Consider the following 11910-nt stretch of genomic DNA (forward strand, 5'->3'; position numbering starts at 1 on the left):
AGTCCCTGCTCTTCCAAGTATTTGAAGCTTTTATAAAGTAGCCTAGAGCTGTTTCAAACTGTTCAAGTCAGAAAGCAGTTCACAACAACAGGTAGAGTTTACAAATTTTTATTGGTTCCAACCAATACCAGGCAAAGCAGTGTGGTAAAAAAACCTTGGCTTTTTTAATGCTGTTCATTCAAGTGTAACCCATTATTCTGCAATCTTCCACCTATTAAGACAGACATAAGAACAATTATAAGGCACCAAACCAGCACAAGAAGCTTGCTGAACAACTCAGACCTTAGATTTTCATCTCTGTTCAGAGAGAGAGTTCAAGCTAAGGTTATCATCATTTGTTCCAGCAAATAAACTTTATTATTACTACAGTTACACTCACCTCTTCTGTTCTTCATACAGTAGTTTCAAAGTTGCCTCCTCACCTGAAGCAAGAAAACACAATTAACATATGCAGTAGCACAACTGTTAAAAGCTCCACAGCAGCTTTGTAACCTCAGAGAAAAAGTGGAACGGAAATGGCAATATCACAGTAATTCATTTGGCAGAATCAAGTTTCATCAGTGGCTACAAATGCTCCCAGAAGTTTCTAACAGAATTCATCTGATATATGGTCTTACCCAAGCAAGTTGCCAAAGTTGCAGCACAGTCCTTTCCTAAGAAAGAGAGAAGTTTCAGAATAACAGATATCACTATATGCCTTTATTTTCTATGAAATTCTATTCACCAAACTGATTTTACCTACAAGGAGGCTGCATTTCAGCTGGCAACTGACAAGAACTTCAACACCCAAACAGGATACACAAAGCTTACAAATTCTAACTGAATTGGAAATATAGAATTACTAATATTGAAACAATCAGGGAAAAGTACAAAGCTACTGCTTGCTTTGTGATACTGTCCCTCCCCAACAGAGGGTTGTATTCAATGAGTTTCAATACCTAAAGTACAAGTCCCATGGAAATCATCTCAAAAAAAAAAAATCTATCCTTAAAAGTGAGAACCAGTCTGTTGAAGGAAACAAATTTGTACAGCAATCATCTAGAACTTGACCATAAGTTTGTGTACAGCCAACATAACCAAGATTATGGGTAGTGACAACCACAGCATATAGGGTTTGTTTTGTTTAATTCCAGAGTACAGTGGTATAGTGCCAGTTCACAGAATAGACAGATCCATCAGATATTTAGTTATGACAGGAGTTACATTTGCTGCTGTGCATTCTGCTGTACTACATTATCAACACTGTATTGGCTAAGTGGTCTCCACCAATTCAGCTCCTTTACTATTTCCACTGTGTGAAGACATCAAGCAATAAAACCCCAGTTTTTAAAGAATCACTGAGGCAACATCTTCTGTTCATACAAACGGAACTCTACATAACATTTACCACTGACTGCAGTTCAGAAATTGTCATGGTATCTGCTCAGAAAGAGCCCTTCCTTTTCAAGTCAAATTCAGAATTACATCGAAGTGCATTCTTGCCTCAAGCACATCATGTTTATTCCCACAGTAGCTGAGTGGGAGAATCAGAATACAACAAAGGAACACAAATCAGATCTATTATAGAACTAATTTTAGGCACCACTATCTAGGCATTTAGCACAAAGACAATATTCCAGTAATTATCCAACCCCAGGTACTCCTCACTTACCTGAGACGTAAGTTAGTCCTGTTTCTCACACAAACTCCCCATGAGCTTCACCCTGCAACAAGTGAAATTTTATTAACACTCTCCTTGGCAGTGCTTCAAGAGTTAGTTTGAATGCATGTACTGTTTCAGTGCAAGAGTCCTCCTCAGCCTCTTTCAGAGAGATTCCCATTGCTTAGAATTAATCATCACAAACAGTACATGCTTAGAGAAGCTTAGTGGTTTGTTACTTTTGTTCCTCCTTACAGCAGGACCTGACCTCAGCATTTCAGACCTTACCCCCAACCACATCTTCATTCACATCACGTAAAAGCTCTAGTCTAGCCAGACAAATAATTTACCATTTCAACTATTTAAGATCAGTGCTGCTCCCTGCAAAAGCCCACTACTTAATTTAACTCAAAAAGATCAATAGCAAATAATAGTCCTGGTTTTGTTTAGCACAAGCTCTGCACTGCCAAGTTACCACATTCTTCCTTATCAACTAGAAACTCAAGCAGTCCATAGCGGTTACATTATTTCAACTGGTCTATACTATTTCTTTTCAAGTTACAGAAAGCAGATAACATTCACAAGCAGTACAGTCTTACAGCAACTGCAAAGCAAGCAGCTTACCAAGTAAGCATCTGTCACAAAGCATCTGGCAGTCCTCTTATTAAGGCTTCCAGAAGCATCTTTGTTAGAACCATTACTGTCTCTTATCACCATCTTTGGCCCCAAAATACGAGATTCAGTCTCTAGCACCTTGGGTAAATGAACCCTGCAGGCTGCTGGTAACCTGTGATCTACTTGGTAGAGGTAAGAAAATCCTCAGGGAACCTTCTGCTTAACACGCAGCTACGCTGTGAGTAGAGGCCAGTATCGAGTAACTTCCCCATCACCTACCACACAGTTCTGACTAGTCATATGCATTTGCTGGCAACTTACCTTTGCTGGTAGCACTACAAACTGCATCGCTTCACAGCTCCACCACACCAGCGCTGGAACAAAGCAAAGTATCAGGAAAGCACATAAGCAAGTACTTAAGGATGAGATCTAGTCAGGTGCCTGAAGTCAGATAGAGCTAATTGCAGACCTCCATGGTTGAAGTCAAGGTAGTCACATCTCATCACACAGGCAGCTCACATTGTCAGTCACTGGACAACTATCTGCTTAGGCTAAGGCTGCTATGGGGAAAGACAAATAGCATTACCCAAGGAACTTCATGAGCTCACACCCACACAGTGAAGAGTTTTGCACAAACCAGCCTGTCAAGGCTGGGCCTTAGCCAGCAGTTCTCCCTTCCTGTTTGGCCAAGATGCAAGAAGCAGCCAACACCAGCCCCTTGCACCTCCTCCCCAGCTGAGATACAGTTAAATACTTAATTTCCTAGGCATATATTTTTTAGGCTAATACGTGGAAAGTTAAAACAAATACTTACATCATTATGAGAAACACTTTGTAAGCCTGCAAAAGAAGAGCTGCTATTAGACAGAGTCCAGCAGAAAGTTTTAGCATGGTTGAAGTTCCAGTGGAATACTGTATCAGCATTTAGTCAAGTTTTATCCTCACTGGGATCAGAGACCTGATTCAACATCATGTACAGTAGACCACAACACCTTCATCCCCTTCCACAATGGGGGAATGCAAAGCCCTCCCCCAGCACTCCCAACACCCTTGAGATGTTAATTTGCCAACTCCAGAGACAACTGAACTCTGCCATTTAGAGGTTTGCTCTTTTCTGCAGAATACAGCAACGTGAACTTTGCATAAAGATCTAAGTTGGCCTAAACTGAGAAAAGCAGGTGGTCAGATACTAGATTTATAGTACTGCCACATTCACCACATTTATTCTCAACAGGCACATGCTAGAAATCTTTTAACACCACAAAACAATTCCTTAATGCTTTTCTTGTGAAGCACAGGGGATCTGATGGTACACCTAGGGTACTAGTATTTTTGCTTCAGGTTTTCTAGAAACAAAATGCTCAAATGCAGCACAGCCAAGCATAGCATCCATCTAAAAAATGTTTTGCAATTACCTTCAATTAGCAAGGCCTCAACTTTGCAACACCAGTAACAGGTCAAGTAGCTTCTCACACCGGAGGCACAGGTACCCTCTTGTCTAGGGCAGCCTGCAAAGCAACAAAACACTTACAGAACTTGGAGCACTATTAACAAATCAATCAAGATTTTGTATTATTGAAATAGCAAGTTTTATCAGCTGTATTTGTGCTTCACTTCACAAGCACAGCCTACTCTTATCCTTCCAAATACATCCTACAAAATTTTTAATGCTCGGCCCATTTACTGATCTTCTGAGACAAATTTTCAGAACACATTCACAGAGCAAAAGGAAGTAGTGTTTCACTCTCAGCTTTCCACAGGAATTGTCTGTCAAACTCAGCCTAAGGTACAGGGGGCTGCAGCAGACAGGAGTGAACGACAACAGCGTGATCACCACAGGTCATCTGCTGAATCATGCCACCATCACACACGGCCTTTTCACACATCAGGGATATCAATTACTTTTCACAGGTACAGGCAATACAATATTTACCTTGCAGAGCTTATAGCTTCATCTCCCAGTGCCTGCAACAAAAGAAATTAAAAAAAAGAATCAGATTCCCTCAGCCTCCATGGCCAAGCCTACACCTCCTAGCAAGGGATCACAAGAGGTAGATACATCAGATAGGAGCGAAAGACAAAGTTGTTCGTCACAGGATACTCTGCTGAACTATGCCATCATCACTGCATCTGCCTCAGAATGACAGTACCAAGGCAATCGCCTCTTGCAACAGCTTTGAAAAATTAAGTTCTCCCAATAAAACATAGTAAGAAATACTCCAGAGTTTTTGAATACTAGCAAGCATCAATTGCTTCTGCACGTTAGAGGAAACTGATCCCAAAGCAGTTCCCTACGGTTCTCACCAGGTGATGTTTCTTCTGCAAGTCTTCCAAGTGCACAATTCAGAGCCTGGAAGAAGAAAAAAAAAAAACCTTATCAGCAGCATATTCAGAAGTCAAACCATCAAGAGGAATTCTAAGACGTCGTGCCTCAGAGGAAAGTTATGGTGGTAAAAGTTCTCATCACTCTTCGTCAAGAGTAGCAAATAAGTGTCATCATTGTGGCACCAGAGGGAAAACCTGGCTCCGGGCATAAAGCCTGCCTACTAAGGCTAGTAGAAGACAAACACTAAGCACCATTTTATGTTGAATTTTCAAGAATATTTCCTACCTTGCAAAGCGGCATCAAGTCTCCATATTCGGTGGCAAATCTGGAAGAGATACAACCGTTTCAGATGCTTGTAGAACATGGGGAAGAACCTCCAGCACCGACACTAAGCACAGAATAAAGCCTCAGCACAGAGTTTTCAGAAATCACTTCTGTCCACTACTCTTTATACCAAAACCATCATAGGCTCTCTCATTTAGCTAACGTCAATCCTGACAGTTACAAGTGGTTCAAAACATGCATCAGTCTCTTTTCTCCAAACAACAAACTACTTATTGCTGTGGACAGTGCAACAGCAGTAGCGAAGGATAAAAGGTATCTAGGGTGCTATTGTGGTCTGTTTGACAGCTGGACTAGTGATTCAGAAACAGAAGCCTCACATCCACTTTCCAGTACAAAGACATGAGTTTCCCAGTAGAAGAGGACTGCCTGACAAGACACCACAGGCCATCACTGGATTACAAGCACTAGTCCTGTAATTTACTGAGATACAAAAGCACTCCAGGCAAGTTGCTGGAAGGGTACCTACATATTATTTCTCAACTTAAACTCCGTATTTCAGAAGTAGTGTCACCGAAATCAGGAATGAGCCTCTTAACACTAATGTCATCTTAAGAAGCAGGCACTCACTCTATTCGGTGCTGGGGACATGGGCGATCTCTCCACCCAAGATGTCCACTGAATGCGAGATTCACAGAAACTTAAATCTATACAGAATATGCATAGTCACTACATTTCCCAGAACTTATTATCATATTTATATCATCCTAGCACATGCACATTAAGTCCATTAGGGGATTCATGGAGGGTCTTGGGTAGTCCCTAGTGGTGTTCAGTGGTGGCACAGGTGTGAGCTCTCGGTTGTTCTTTCCATACAAGGCCCTGACTTGGAGCATCCTTCTGTTTGTCCCACTCTTTGACCACTACAGCTGGTTTGAGCTGATAATAGAGAAACTCTTTGTGTACATTCGGGAAGCTAAATGCAGCAGCTTTCTGCAACAGCTCCATTTATTTTGCAAGCTTAAGGATGTGGTATTCTTCACTGTTTGTTCTTGCTCCTAATTGCAAGAGGCACTTTTAATCTTTTAGTTACACATTTACATATCCGCTAGACTCTTAGTTCCTGGTTGTAACAATTCCCCCCTTTGAGACTTCCAAAGTTCATCCTTTGGGAGTCTCACCTAAATTGGTTATATAATATTTTTGACCTTCAGGATTACAAAGACAACCACAACAAGAGGTGATTAGTGGTAGACAGTGAATCGTTAGACAAGATATGATAATTACGAAAACTATCATAATAATAGCAACAAACAGCTGTTTAGCCCATGGCAAGTTTGGAAGCCAGTTGGTTAACCAAGACCAATCAAGTCCTTCCTTTTTTTTAATTCCCGAAGCCAGATCATGTATTTGTTTAATTTTCCCTTCATCGATTTCGGAATTATCAGTGAAATTGAAACAACACTTCCTTGAAATTCTTCACATCCATGATTATGTTTTAACAACAAAAAGCCAATTGCTGCCCTAGTCTTTAAAGTGGCTTGTCTAAGCTGACTTAATTCTTCTATAGGTGACAACACTTGTGAAGTATAACTGATATTTTTGACTAAGGCACAAGCTAGTCTCTTCATTGTCTGATAATTCCTTGCAGCTCTGACTCCCAGGGTTAAAAAGGCTGCCACTGAGATCATCCAGGAGGTAATTTCGTGTGGACTAAACTAGACTTTACATTAGAGGTGCTATTACAAGACAAATGTGGCACACTTAAAAACATGTCTACAAGATTGGGTACAATTGACAAATCTCACACAACTTTCTGCAGGAAAAGAGTTCCCAATTCTCACTGTAATCATCTAACTTCTCACTGTTCTGCCCTAAATTTTCAAAATTAGTAGTAACACGGTTTCCTGAGGACAGGCCTTATTACCAATTTCCCAACTAATGGTATTTCCATCTGGAAGTTTAGTGCTATATTGGAAAGTATAATTTCTAAGAAAGTCTAACGGAGTTGGTACTCCAACTAAACATGATGTGAACACATTAGTGTCAGATTTTCCTGCCTGTAGACAAAAGGTAGAAGTATTTATTACTTTAGTAGCTAGCTGTTCCCACAGATTTGCCTCTGGGTCCCATAAGGGTAACTTGTGTAGATGCCACCCTGATTCCGAATTTCTTTCAACATTGCATCCCAAAAGTTATATACCTTACCCATTCTCTTCCTTTACTTTGGGCCATGGAGACTAACAGAGTTCCTGCATACAACCATGGCAATAACTACAGCCCAGGTCCTCATCATCTCTGTAGCCTTAGCCTTAACAGGTCTTCAGTTGCAGCAGATTTCCACTGTACCAGGGATGATGCTGGCTTTACTCAAGCGTACTGGACCCAGGATTCTATTCCTTCAACAGCAGCATATGTTGTCAGGAACACAATTTTACATATACCCAGTCTCCAGGATGGTGCTGGTGAACTGGAGTGTCTATGACAAGAGGTTCCGCTAGTACAATGTGCTTTTGGAGAGCTGCAAGAGTTTTTCCTAAAGAAGCCTAGTAAGATTTTAAGTCCATTTCCCCTTTTACATGGTCTTCTTTCTCCTGAGACTACTGGCATTTCATATGGCCTTCCATATACTACTTCTTAGGGGCTAATTTTATTATTGGACCCTGGTTGTATCCTAACCCTTAGAAGTGCTAATGGGAGTGAGTGCCTCCAGCCATTTCAAATAAGTCTCCTGGCATATCTTACTTATTTGTCATTTCAAAGTTTGATTCGTCCTTCCTAGCTTCCCACTTGATTGCAGTCTCCATGGCATATGTACATCCCATTGAATTTCTAGGACCTGGCTCAACCTATGCATTACTTCCATTACAAAATGTGAACCCCAATCTGATGACATTCCTATTGAGACCCCAAACCTTGGAATTATTTTAATATCTTAACCACTCCCCTCGCCTTGTTGGTGTGCCAAGGAAAAGCTTCCAGCCATCCTGAGTAGGTATCCACCACAACTAACAAGTACTTGTAGCCACTTTGCCTTGGTAGTTCTTAAAAACAGATCTGCCAATAGTCCCCTGGTATTTTTCCCCATTTGGTAACTCCAGGAGGAGATCTCTTCCTGTTCATCGGGTTATTCTTCTGGCAAGTTACACACCTTTCAGTCACAGATTTAAGTATTTCTGTCATTCATACACTAATAACCTGATTGCAGAGGCTATCAATTATGGCCTCACCTCCCCAAAGCGTCATGTTTTTCCTTTAAAATCTTGATCTTTACCTGTGGAGGCAGCACTATAACTTGCTTATTGGGCATTATTAACCAACCCTTTTCATTCATTGCTGCCTTCAGATGCACTGCTAGATGTCTATCTGCCTTACTATAATCAGGGTCTGACACAAACAGTTCTATCGGCTTGGCCTGTACAAATGCAACGATGCTTTCTTCTGCTACCTTAGCAGCCTTATCAGCCAATTGATGTCCCACGTTTACCGCAGCTTGTCCAAAGTGGTGAGCTCTACAGTGCATTTGCATAAAGATCTAAGTTGGCCTAAACTGAGAAAAGCAGGTGGTCAGATACTAGATTTATAGTACTGCCACATTCACCATTCACCATATTTATTCTCAACAGGCACATGCTAGAAATCTTTTAACACCACAAAACAATTCCTTAATGCTTTTCTTGTGAAGCACAGGGGATCTGATGGTACACCTAGGGTACTAGTATTTTTGCTTCAGGTTTTCTAGAAACAAAATGCTCAAATGCAGCACAGCCAAGCATAGCATCCATCTAAAAAATGTTTTGCAATTACCTTCAATTAGCAAGGCCTCAACTTTGCAACACCAGTAACAGATCAAGTAGCTTCTCACACCAGAGGCACAGGTACCCTCTTGTCTAGGGCAGCCTGCAAAGCAACAAAACACTTACAGAACTTGGAGCACTATTAACAAATCAATCAAGATTTTGTATTATTGAAATAGCAAGTTTTATCAGCTGTATTTGTGCTTCACTTCACAAGCACAGCCTACTCTTATCCTTCCAAATACATCCTACAAAATTTTTAATGCTCGGCCCATTTACTGATCTTCTGAGACAAATTTTCAGAACACATTCACAGAGCAAAAGGAAGTAGTGTTTCACTCTCAGCTTTCCACAGGAATTGTCTGTCAAACTCAGCCCAAGGTACAGGGGGCTGCAGCAGACAGGAGTGAACAACAACAGCGTGATCACCACAGGTCATCTGCTGAATCATGCCACCATCACACACGGCCTTTTCACACATCAGGGATATCAATTACTTTTCACAGGCACAGGCAATACAATATTTACCTTGCAGAGCTTATAGCTTCATCTCCCAGTGCCTGCAACAAAAGAAATTAAAAAAAAGAATCAGATTCCCTCAGCCTCCATGGCCAAGCCTACACCTCCTAGCAAGGGATCACAAGAGGTAGATACATCAGATAGGAGCGAAAGACAAAGTTGTTCGTCACAGGATACTCTGCTGAACTATGCCATCATCACTGCATCTGCCTCAGAATGACAGTACCAAGGCAATCGCCTCTTGCAACAGCTTTGAAAAATTAAGTTCTCCCAATAAAACATAGTAAGAAATACTCCAGAGTTTTTGAATACTAGCAAGCATCAATTGCTTCTGCACGTTAGAGGAAACTGATCCCAAAGCAGTTCCCTACGGTTCTCACCAGGTGATGTTTCTTCTGCAAGTCTTCCAAGTGCACAATTCAAAGCCTGGAAGAAGAAAAAAAAAACCTTATCAGCAGCATATTCAGAAGTCAAACCATCAAGAGGAATTCTAAGACGTCGTGCCTCAGAGGAAAGTTATGGTGGTAAAAGTTCTCATCACTCTCTTCGTCAAGAGTAGCAAATAAGTGTCATCATTGTGGCACCAGAGGGAAAACCTGGCTCCGGGCATAAAGCCTGCCTACTAAGGCTAGTAGAACAAAAGATATTATCCAGACAAACACTAAGCACCATTTTATGTTGAATTTTCAAGAATATTTCCTACCTTGCAAAGCGGCATCAAGTCTCCATATTCGGTGGCAAATCTGGAAGAGATACAACAGTTTCAGACGCTTGTAGAACATGGGGAAGAACCTCCAGCAGCGACACTAAGCACAGAATAAAGCCTCAGCACAGAGTTTTCAGAAATCACTTCTGTCCACTACTCTTTATACCAAACCATCATAGGCTCTCTCATTTAGCTAACGTCAATCCTGACAGTTACAAGTGGTTCAAAACATGCATCAGTCTCTTTTCTCCAAACAACAAACTACTTATTGCTGTGGACAGTGCAACAGCAGTAGCGAAGGATAAAAGGTATCTAGGGTGCTATTGTGGTCTGTTTGACAGCTGGACTAGTGATTCAGAAACAGAAGCCTCACATCCACCTTCCAGTACAAAGACATGAGTTTCCCAGTAGAAGAGGACTGCCTGACGAGACACCACAGGCCATCACTGGATTACAAGCACTAGTCCTGTAATTTACTGAGATACAAGAGTACTCCAGGCAAGTTGCTGGAAGGGTACCTACATATTATTTCTCAACTTAAACTCTGTATTTCAGAAGCAGCACCTACCTGTTTTGAAGCCATGCGAGGAAAGCGTAGTTGGTGCATCTTAAACTGAAAATGAAACCATATCCATTAGGTTTTTTTTCTTTGAAGAATTAAGATGTTCACACAGTCTTGAAAAATGCGAGAAAAATTCAAAACAATACTGACCCCTACACCAAAGCTCTCTGATGCAATCTACACTTCAGCTCTTTTGAGAAAAGGCCACAAAAATAGTTAGCCCATATTTTTAAGCAGGATAGAACCACTGAAGTTTTGGTTTTGCTACAGCTTCAATTCTAGTGTATACCACCAGCAGCCATGAACTTCGTTTGGCTGCTCAGAAAGGACCACACAGTGTTTCAGCCACACCATACACACCATTACATGCTATTCCGTGCCCAGCTCAGATATGTTGGTATTCATCACCCTCTCAGATGTCCCTACCAACATAGTTTTCATCATGTGCAGGCACATGGAATTCCAAGTGAGCTATCATGCTACTTTGTTAACATAGGGTACTTAATTGTAACACTTAGAAAGCTTGCTATTACCCAGAGCACATGACACAAGTACGGCTGGCTGCCCATTTATCAATATCAACTGATTAAAAAATCAATTTTGCAGGGGGCAGCCTCCATCTTCCCCACAACAAAAGGGCTCTCCCCAGCCTGCCATCTGCTTCCAAGCATTATTTACAGAGGAGTAGGCAAACCTTAATCCTACCACAACGCTACTACATTTTGCACAATACTTTCCATTTATAGGTTAAAGTTACCTCATTAAAGCCCAGCACGGAGTTAAAGAAAAAAAAGAGACATCTACCGCTAATCTTTGCAGGAGGCACATGCCATCTCGCCATCTTCCAGAGGCATTCCCCACGTGAAAAGGGCTCCCAGGCTAGAGCCCGCGAGGCAAGCAGCACCCCACTGCTCAGCAAACCCTCCTGAGCTTTTGCCGTTTCCAAACCCCGAGGCGAGACCAGGCTGCAGACTCGGCCTCTCCGCAGGGCTCACGCCCAGGGCGCTCCCCGCAAGGCCGAAGCTCCACGGGCCCGCTACCTCCGTGGGGCCTGCGCTGGCCTTCCCTTCCTGTAGACCGCGGTAGGGGCTCCACAGCACCCCTTCTCCCACACCACCCCCTGCTGGGGGTCCCCGCTACCTGCCGCCCCCTCAGGGCGGCCATGAGGCGGGAGTCCCCTTAGAGCGCCCCAGCGGCCCGGGACGCAGACCAGGCCGCGCCGACACAATCCACCTCCATCCTCCCCCACCAGCACCCATCGGGGACCGAGCCCCACCCGCAGCGCCTCTTCACCCTCCCGCGGAGCGGTGCGGGCCCACACCGGGCGGGAAACCCCCCCAACTCACCGCCAGGGCCCCGCCGGCCGCAACCCTGCACCCGACTCCGCGCGCCGAAAAGGGCGTGTCTCCTTCTGCGCGCCCTTTATATAGTCCCGGAGCCGGTCACGTGAGCGCGGCGCGGCGT

The 11910-nt window shown here is 42.8% G+C and overlaps 1 long non-coding RNA gene and 9 other non-coding genes across 15 annotated transcripts; all 10 read right to left on the reverse strand.

The window, feature by feature from the left end:
- Positions 1-92: 92 nt before the first annotated feature.
- On the reverse strand, positions 93-11874 carry LOC128913515 (uncharacterized). Of its 6 annotated transcripts, none has more exons than XR_008467989.1 (16): positions 11793-11872; positions 10453-10497; positions 9882-9921; positions 9559-9604; positions 9188-9219; positions 8670-8762; positions 4866-4905; positions 4559-4604; positions 4188-4219; positions 3670-3762; positions 3069-3094; positions 2576-2628; positions 1652-1703; positions 618-653; positions 380-422; positions 93-211 (listed from the first exon to the last, which is right to left on the reverse strand). It is a non-coding gene; the product is annotated as an uncharacterized LOC128913515 (long non-coding RNA). The 6 variants fall into 6 exon arrangements; XR_008467992.1 differs by lacking the exon at positions 11793-11872 and adding an exon at positions 11696-11714; XR_008467990.1 differs by lacking the exon at positions 11793-11872 and adding an exon at positions 11251-11271.
- Positions 490-566, reverse strand: LOC128914417 (small nucleolar RNA SNORD47). The gene has a single exon (XR_008468288.1). It is a non-coding gene; the product is annotated as a small nucleolar RNA SNORD47 (small nucleolar RNA).
- Positions 1770-1848, reverse strand: LOC128914407 (small nucleolar RNA SNORD79). The gene has a single exon (XR_008468278.1). It is a non-coding gene; the product is annotated as a small nucleolar RNA SNORD79 (small nucleolar RNA).
- On the reverse strand, positions 4307-4387 carry LOC128914419 (small nucleolar RNA snR60/Z15/Z230/Z193/J17). Its single transcript, XR_008468290.1, has one exon. It is a non-coding gene; the product is annotated as a small nucleolar RNA snR60/Z15/Z230/Z193/J17 (small nucleolar RNA).
- Positions 4682-4761, reverse strand: LOC128914405 (small nucleolar RNA SNORD24). Its single transcript, XR_008468276.1, has one exon. It is a non-coding gene; the product is annotated as a small nucleolar RNA SNORD24 (small nucleolar RNA).
- On the reverse strand, positions 4984-5051 carry LOC128914425 (small nucleolar RNA SNORD75). Its single transcript, XR_008468296.1, has one exon. It is a non-coding gene; the product is annotated as a small nucleolar RNA SNORD75 (small nucleolar RNA).
- LOC128914420 (small nucleolar RNA snR60/Z15/Z230/Z193/J17) lies at positions 9307-9387 on the reverse strand. Its single transcript, XR_008468291.1, has one exon. It is a non-coding gene; the product is annotated as a small nucleolar RNA snR60/Z15/Z230/Z193/J17 (small nucleolar RNA).
- LOC128914406 (small nucleolar RNA SNORD24) lies at positions 9680-9761 on the reverse strand. The gene has a single exon (XR_008468277.1). It is a non-coding gene; the product is annotated as a small nucleolar RNA SNORD24 (small nucleolar RNA).
- LOC128914424 (small nucleolar RNA SNORD75) lies at positions 10000-10066 on the reverse strand. Its single transcript, XR_008468295.1, has one exon. It is a non-coding gene; the product is annotated as a small nucleolar RNA SNORD75 (small nucleolar RNA).
- Positions 10823-10900, reverse strand: LOC128914418 (small nucleolar RNA SNORD74). The gene has a single exon (XR_008468289.1). It is a non-coding gene; the product is annotated as a small nucleolar RNA SNORD74 (small nucleolar RNA).
- Positions 11875-11910: the final 36 nt, after the last annotated feature.

Source organism: Rissa tridactyla, chromosome 8 (assembly GCF_028500815.1).
Source record: "Rissa tridactyla isolate bRisTri1 chromosome 8, bRisTri1.patW.cur.20221130, whole genome shotgun sequence".
NCBI lineage: Eukaryota > Metazoa > Chordata > Aves > Charadriiformes > Laridae > Rissa > Rissa tridactyla.